At 35.9% G+C, this 7,083-nt stretch overlaps 1 pseudogene; it reads left to right on the top strand.

Annotated features, from left to right (window-relative positions):
• The first annotated feature begins 2,479 nt into the window (after positions 1-2,479).
• On the top strand, positions 2,480-3,396 carry LOC149829598 (GDP-fucose transporter 1 pseudogene; annotated as a pseudogene).
• The last annotated feature ends 3,687 nt before the right edge of the window (positions 3,397-7,083 follow it).

Raw genomic sequence — 7,083 nt, 5'->3', positions numbered from 1 at the left:
TCTGCACCATCATCCTTTATTCCTAATATGGTGATCCAATGGAACGCCTTTTCGAGCCTAGTTTCAGTAAAACTTGATCGTAATAATTATCTATTATGACATTCTCAAATTGAATAAGTTATGTTTAGTCAAGATTTGATCAAGTTTGTTGATGGTTCATGTCTGTGAACACCCAAAATTTTCCAAAAAATCCAAAAAATTCTCTTTTTGCTCATGACCTCATTTTCTGAGTAAATTGAGTCATTTTCACTCAAAATTCTAGTTTATTTCCCGAAATTACTAGAACCAAATCCATTTTCTATACCTGACTCAATTTCGGATCCGGATCCAGTTCAGAATCCGAATCCAAGCCTCGTTATCCAATTTTAAAACCAATTTACAAAAATGCCAAAAATAATTTCTGAAAGGCTCAGAAAGTCCATCTGGTATCCGTTTGGATCCATTGTCTTATATTTCTCGATTCGAGGTCCAAAACTCAAATATCTCCTCAAATTCTGGATCCAAACCCGCTTTTTGAGAAAATATCAAAAACTTAACACACAAAAACTCAGAAAACACTTCTTTTGTAAAATATCCTTAAATTTCTCAAAATTAGTTTAAAAACCCATAAGTTTAGAGTTTTATTTCAAGAATAACAAAAAAATACAAAAAATATGAAGAAAAAGAATAAAAATCAAATCAAAAATAAAAAATACGAAAAAATGGTTTTGAAAACCCCTTTTTGAAAAATCTTTTTTAAAGAGAACCCTGTTTTTGAAAAACTGGAAAACCTGCAATGGCCTCTCTCTCTCTCTCTCTCTCTCTCTCTATATATATATATATATATATATATATATATATATATATATATATATATATATATATATATATATCGATCGCCATCCGCCGATCGCCAACCTCCATCGCCCTCTTCTTCCTCCCCCGTTCATCTCCAACAGCTTAGATCTCTCTCGATCCTTCTCTCTCCCTTATTTAAACAACTACAGGGCTCTTTTCCTCTTCATCGCATTTCACCCCCGCACCTCTCTTCTCATTCACGATCGTCTACACCCCTTTTTCATTTTCTCCTTCTTTTTCTCTGGTCCTCCTCTCCACCTACTGAAGGAAGTCCATCGACTACCCCCTGCAGTTACAGGTAAGTGATCGCCCCTTTCTTTCTGATTCTTCATAGAAACTTTGTCTCTCTTTCGTAGCATCTCTTTGTTTTAAAATTCTATTCTCCTTCATTTTTCTTCTTTTTATTATAAAGCAAAGGGGTGGGATCGGTCTGCATATAGCAGGACCGACCCACCTACGTGCAAAATCCACAGAATACATCTATTCCAACAATTTTTTTTATTTTACTGTTTTCCCTTCTTTTGATTATGGAATTTCAGCGGTTTTATATATGCCGATCCTCCTGTTGTCATACTGTAGGTTAAGATTTTAATCCGTCTTGTTTTGATTTCCCTTCTTATTTATGTTTCTCTTTCATATTTGTTTTTTTTTAGTTAGTTTCTTTCTGATAATCGACTTATGCTTTGCTCGCCTATTAATTCTTGGATTTCTGCTTTGTTTTGATCATTCATGGATTTAGAGTTTTTGCTTCATCTTGATAATCTATTGCATCACATATGTCATTGGGTCGTCATATCCTCTGCATATCCACTTGTGTTGGCCTATGATTCCTACTGTTCTGTATCTCCTTTGGTCCCTTTTAATTCAATGCAATTCTGCCTTCTTCTTCGTTCCGCTCTTGTCAGTAGAATGGTGATAGTGACCAACTTTGAATAACAAGTTTTCCTCTTACATTCATTTTCGTACATTCTCATATTTGTGGATTTTTTCTTGGTTCTGTGCATGGATTGGTGTGGGTACTTAGTTGGTGTGTTATTCTTTCTTTATTTTATTTTTTATTTTTTTATATAAATTTGGAGAAAAAGATCACTCCTTCCCATTGAAATTGAGAGAGAGAGAAAGCACTCAACCCCAGAAATGGTTGAGGTAAGCATCGATCCATCCGAATTTCTACTAAATTCATGGTTCTTTTGATGTCTTTTCTTGCAAAAATGATAAGATCAGGACAACCCATTTGTTCAATTTCTTCATATTTCGATTCCTCCCTCCTGATTAATCTAATCTAGGGTTTGGTTGCATATTGCAGTTTGTTTTGGTAGAAATTATTTTCTTTCGATTTCTGATAAATTTAGCATTGGAATTTCACAGATGGTGAATATCTGCTAAATATAGAGACACCCGTCTTTTGATTAGCTTAAATTTTGGTAGATTACATGGAGTTGGGTTATAAGGTGAGGATTAGGGTTTGTTAATGAATTGGAGCTATTGAAATCTTTCAGATTTGTGGGTACCATTGTTTCATTTTCTTAAGATTTAGGGTGACACCTAATTTTTTGTTCATTGATAGCTTCCATTCATAGATTAGCATGAGTTTTGGGGGTGATTCGTGATATTGGGCTTTTAGGGCTTGGAAGTTGGGGTTTGGTGATTATAACTTCGAAGGTAGAAAGTTGGACGATGGTGCCATCAAAATTTGAGGCTTCCAAGCAATACTATGCCACAAGTAGTCTTGTTGTTGGTTATGCTCTGTGCTCTAGCCTCCTTGCTGTGATCAACAAGTATGCCATCACAAAATTACATTTGCATTAGGTGTTTGGATTATGGGGAAATTGGGGCTTCTTTACCATGACCCATTCTCCATTGAGACCGCCAAGAAATTCCTCTTTGCTGCACTCATTTTCTACCTGGCAATCTTCACAAACACGAACCTTCTCTGCCACGCGAATGTGAATACGTTCATTGTCTTCCGATCATTGATGCCCCTCTTGGTTGCCATTGCTGATACTGTCTTTAGGAGACAACCTTTACCATCTAAATTTACCTTTGCATCTTTGGTGATCATCTTGGCGAGTGCAGTTGGATATGTTGCCACAGATTCGACCTTCACCCTTACTGCATATTCATGGGCATTTGCTTATCTGGTTACAATCACCACAGAGATGGTGTACATCAAGCACATGGTCACAAATATGGGGTTGAACACTTGGGGCTTTGTTTTCTACAACAATTTGTTGTCGCTGATGATGGCACCACTGTTTTAGATTGTAACTGGAGAGTATATCGATGTGTTCTTTGCCATTTATGGGATTGAGATTGGCCATTGGATCAAACCTGGTGCATTTTTTTGCAGTCTCATTGTCCTGCGCATTTGGCTTGGCAATAAGTTTCTTCGGGTTTGCAGCAAGGAAGGCAATCTCTGCCACTGCATTTACTGTCACTGGTGTTGTCAATAAGTTTCTTATAGTGGCTATTAATGTTATGATTTGGGATAAGCACGCTAGCCCATTGGGATTGGTATGCTTGCTCTTCACTCTTCTAGGGGGAGTTCTCTACCAGTAGACCGTAACTGGAGCCCCTCCGCAACAATATGACACAGCGGCCACGACGACAAAATAAGAGGATGAGACTGACAACCATGGTGAAGATGAAATAGATGATGAAGAAAATAGGTCAGCAGAATAAGTATTCTGGGTTGCAATCTTGAGAGAGAGTTGAGTGTGCTTTTCCCCCGTTCTTTTGCTTTTTTTCCTTTTCATAAGTGATAAAAATCTGCTTTAATGGGCAGTTGAGAATGTATCTACTAATGTGAAGTTGTAGTTCAGAAAAGAAAGAGAAAAAGTCAAGAATAACTCTTTGACAAAGAGTATCTTCTGAGTGAAAAGAACAGAACATTCTGAGAATCCTTCATTTGTGCATTCATATCATTCTGAAGGTTCTATAGGAAGTATTGTAACTTTCTGTTATTCACTGTATTCCTTCTTTTTTGAAAGAAGTAGACCTCTGAGAAAGAGGGTGTTGCCCTTCTCTGTTGAGAGAAGAAGACCTCTGTGTAAGAGGGTGTTGTCCTTCTCTGTTGAGAGAAGAAGACCTCTGAGGAAGAGGGTGTTGTACTATTTATCCGGTGACTCGGATGTTATAGTGGAAAGCTCAAGTGGTTTACTTGGGGACTGGATGTAGGTCAGGGTTTTGACCGAACCAGTATAAATCCTGTGTTTATTGTGTTGTGCCTTATTGCCTTATTTTTTATTTTATCAATTTGCATCGTATTTCACTATTCACCCCCCCTCTAGTGGAATTTCATTTGGTATCAGAGCAGGTTTGCTTGTTTCGACATAACAAGTCTTCCAGCACATATGACATCTACCTCTTATGCTCGTGATATTGAAGGTCAACACGCATCTCGTCCTCCTTTCTTCAACAGCTCCAACTATGGATACTGGAAGTGCAGAATGGCTATATTTCTCAAATCCATAGATTTTGCTGTATGGAAAATTGTTGAGCATCCATACACATCTCCTTCCGCAGACTATAACTTATGGTCTGATAAAGAAAAGAAAATGGCAAACCTAAATGCAAAGGCTATGAATGCCTTATATTGTGCCATCAATCAGAATGAATTCAGTAGAATATCTATATGTGAATCTGCATATGATATTTGGCATTCTTTGGAGGTTATTCATGAAGGAACCAACAAAGTGAAAGAATCCAAAATCTCATCTCTTGTCAGAAAATATGAGTTGTTCAAAATGAACAAAGATGAACCCATCACAGAGATGTTCACCAGATTCACCAACATCACCAACCATCTGAAATCTCTGGGTGTAACCCACTCTCAGACAGAAAAGGTAAAGAAAATCTTGAGATCTCTCACAACTGATTGAGAGAAAAAGACTACTGTTATTGAAGAAGCTCAAGATTTGTCCAAACTTACCCTAGACGATTTAATAGGCAATCTTATGGCCTATGAAGTCCATATGAAGGAAAGAAGGGAAGAGGAACAACCTTTAAAGAAAACTCTAGCTTTCCCAGCCCTTTCTGAGGATGAGGACTCAGAAAAAGAAACTGAGATTGCGCTACTCACCAGAAAATTCCAGCGCTTTATGAGAAGAAACCGGCTTCCAAATAAGCACAAAGAAAGAAAAGACCCAAAAGAAGATTCTATGTGCTACCAGTGTAATAAGCCAGGTCACCTGAGACGTGACTGTCCTCTTCTCAAAAGAAAATCCAAGACAGAGGAACCAAAGAAAAGGTTCTTCAAGAAAAAGGCTCTGCATGCTCAATGGGATGATTCAAAACCATCCACCAATGAAGAGTCAAATGATGATGAAGCAGAAACCGCCAACATGTGCTTCATGGCAGAAAGGTCTGTAAGTGAATCTCTTGATTTCTCCTTTGAAGAACTTCAAAATTCTTTTCAGGAACTTTTTGAAGAATCAAGGAAAACGATTCTCAAAAATAAATATTTGAAATATGAGAATCTAGAGCTCATTTTGAAAAATGAAAAACTCAGTATTGAAAATTCTGAGTTACAAAAGAAAAATCTTCTTATTACTTCTGAAATCTCTTCTACCAGCTCCAAGACTAAAAATCTGTAAGTAGAAATTTCAGAATTAAAAAGTAAAACTGAGAACCTTATGAAAACGGTTTTCAAGTTTACTAAAGGAAAAGAGAACTTGGATAAACTCCTATCCTCTTAAAAAGTGTCTTTTTACAAGAATGGTATTGGCTACTCTCATTTCAACAAGCCTTCTTGTATGAATTAAAAGACCACTTTTGTGAAAGGTTCTTCTGAACCTAAAAAAGAGTATTATAATTTTAACTTCTTGAACTCCTCTAAGGCTGTAGACAAACCCAAATCTAAATGGATATGGGTTCCAAAGTCTAACAAAAAGGGACCCGGCTGGGTACCAAAAAGAAATTTTACTTAATGTTTTGCAGGCTCCAAACAAGAAGAACAGATGGATACTAGACAGTGGATGTTCAAAACACATGACTGGACATTCAGACCTCTTTGCTGTTCTTCATAAAAAAGAAGGAGGAACCGTCACCTTTGGAGATAACAACAAAGGTTTGATAATAGGTATTGGTAATATTGGAAATATAGATAAACCTCTTATCAAAGACGTTCTCCTGGTTAAAGGCTTGAAACATAACCTTCTAAGTATTAGTCAAATGTGTGATACAGGTTATAATGTTAGCTTTAATCATAATGCTTGTCTTATAGCAGACACCAACGAAAATATCATCTTAAAAGATATAAGAAAAAATAATATATATGAACTATACCTAGAAAACATCACAGAACATTGCCTCATAGCTAATAATGACTCTCAACATTTATGGCACATGAGAATGGGTCATGTCAACTCTAAGTACATGTCTAAATTTGCTAAAGATAAGTTAGTACGTGGGTTACCCAAAATATCTTTTAAAAAAGGATTATTTTTGTGATGCATGTCAATTAGGAAAACTGTCTAAATCATCTTTTAAATCAAAAAATATCATTTCAAGCAAAAGATCTCTAGAGCTTCTCTACCTGGATCTCTTTGGTCCTTCTAGAGTAGCTAGTCATAATCACAATAAATACGTTTTTGTTATTGTAGATGACTACTCAAGATTTACTTGGGTAATATTTTTGAAAAACAAAAGTGATACGTTTTGTCAATTTGAAATTTTATGTAAAAAATTAGAAAATGAAAAATCTTGTTCTATTGTTAAAATCTGTAGTGACCATGGAGGAGAATTTGAAAATGAACTTTTTGTAAATTTTTGTAACTTGCATGGTATTTCTCATAACTTTGCCTTTCCTAGAGCTGCACCTCAAAATGGTGTAGTAGAAAGAAAGAATAGAACCCTTCAGGAATCTGCTAGAACTATGCTCCAACACAATAATCTTGCTAAATCTTTTTGGGCAGAAGCTGTTAATACTGCATGCTACATAACAAATAGAGTTCTCATTAGACCCTTATTAAATAAAACTCCCTATGAATTATTCTATGACAGGACTCCAAGAATAGACTATTTCAAAGTCTTTGGATATAAATGCTTTATCCTAAACACAAAAGATAGCCTAGATAAATTTGATGCTAAATCTATTGAAGGCATATTTTTAGGATATTCAAGTTATAGTAAAGCATACAGAGTTTTCAATAAGAGTTCTAATTCTATTGAAGAATCTATGCATGTTAGTTTCTGTGAATCTATTGATCAATCTATTCATAAGCAAACTAACGATGATGATGTTGA

This window comes from Nuphar pumila, chromosome 8 (genome assembly GCF_984573655.1).
Source record: "Nuphar pumila chromosome 8, dmNupPumi1.hap1.1, whole genome shotgun sequence".
Classification (NCBI taxonomy): Eukaryota; Viridiplantae; Streptophyta; class Magnoliopsida; order Nymphaeales; family Nymphaeaceae; genus Nuphar; species Nuphar pumila.
The sequence above is the reverse complement of the archived record's forward strand: the minus strand, read 5'-3'. Positions and strand labels throughout refer to the sequence as shown.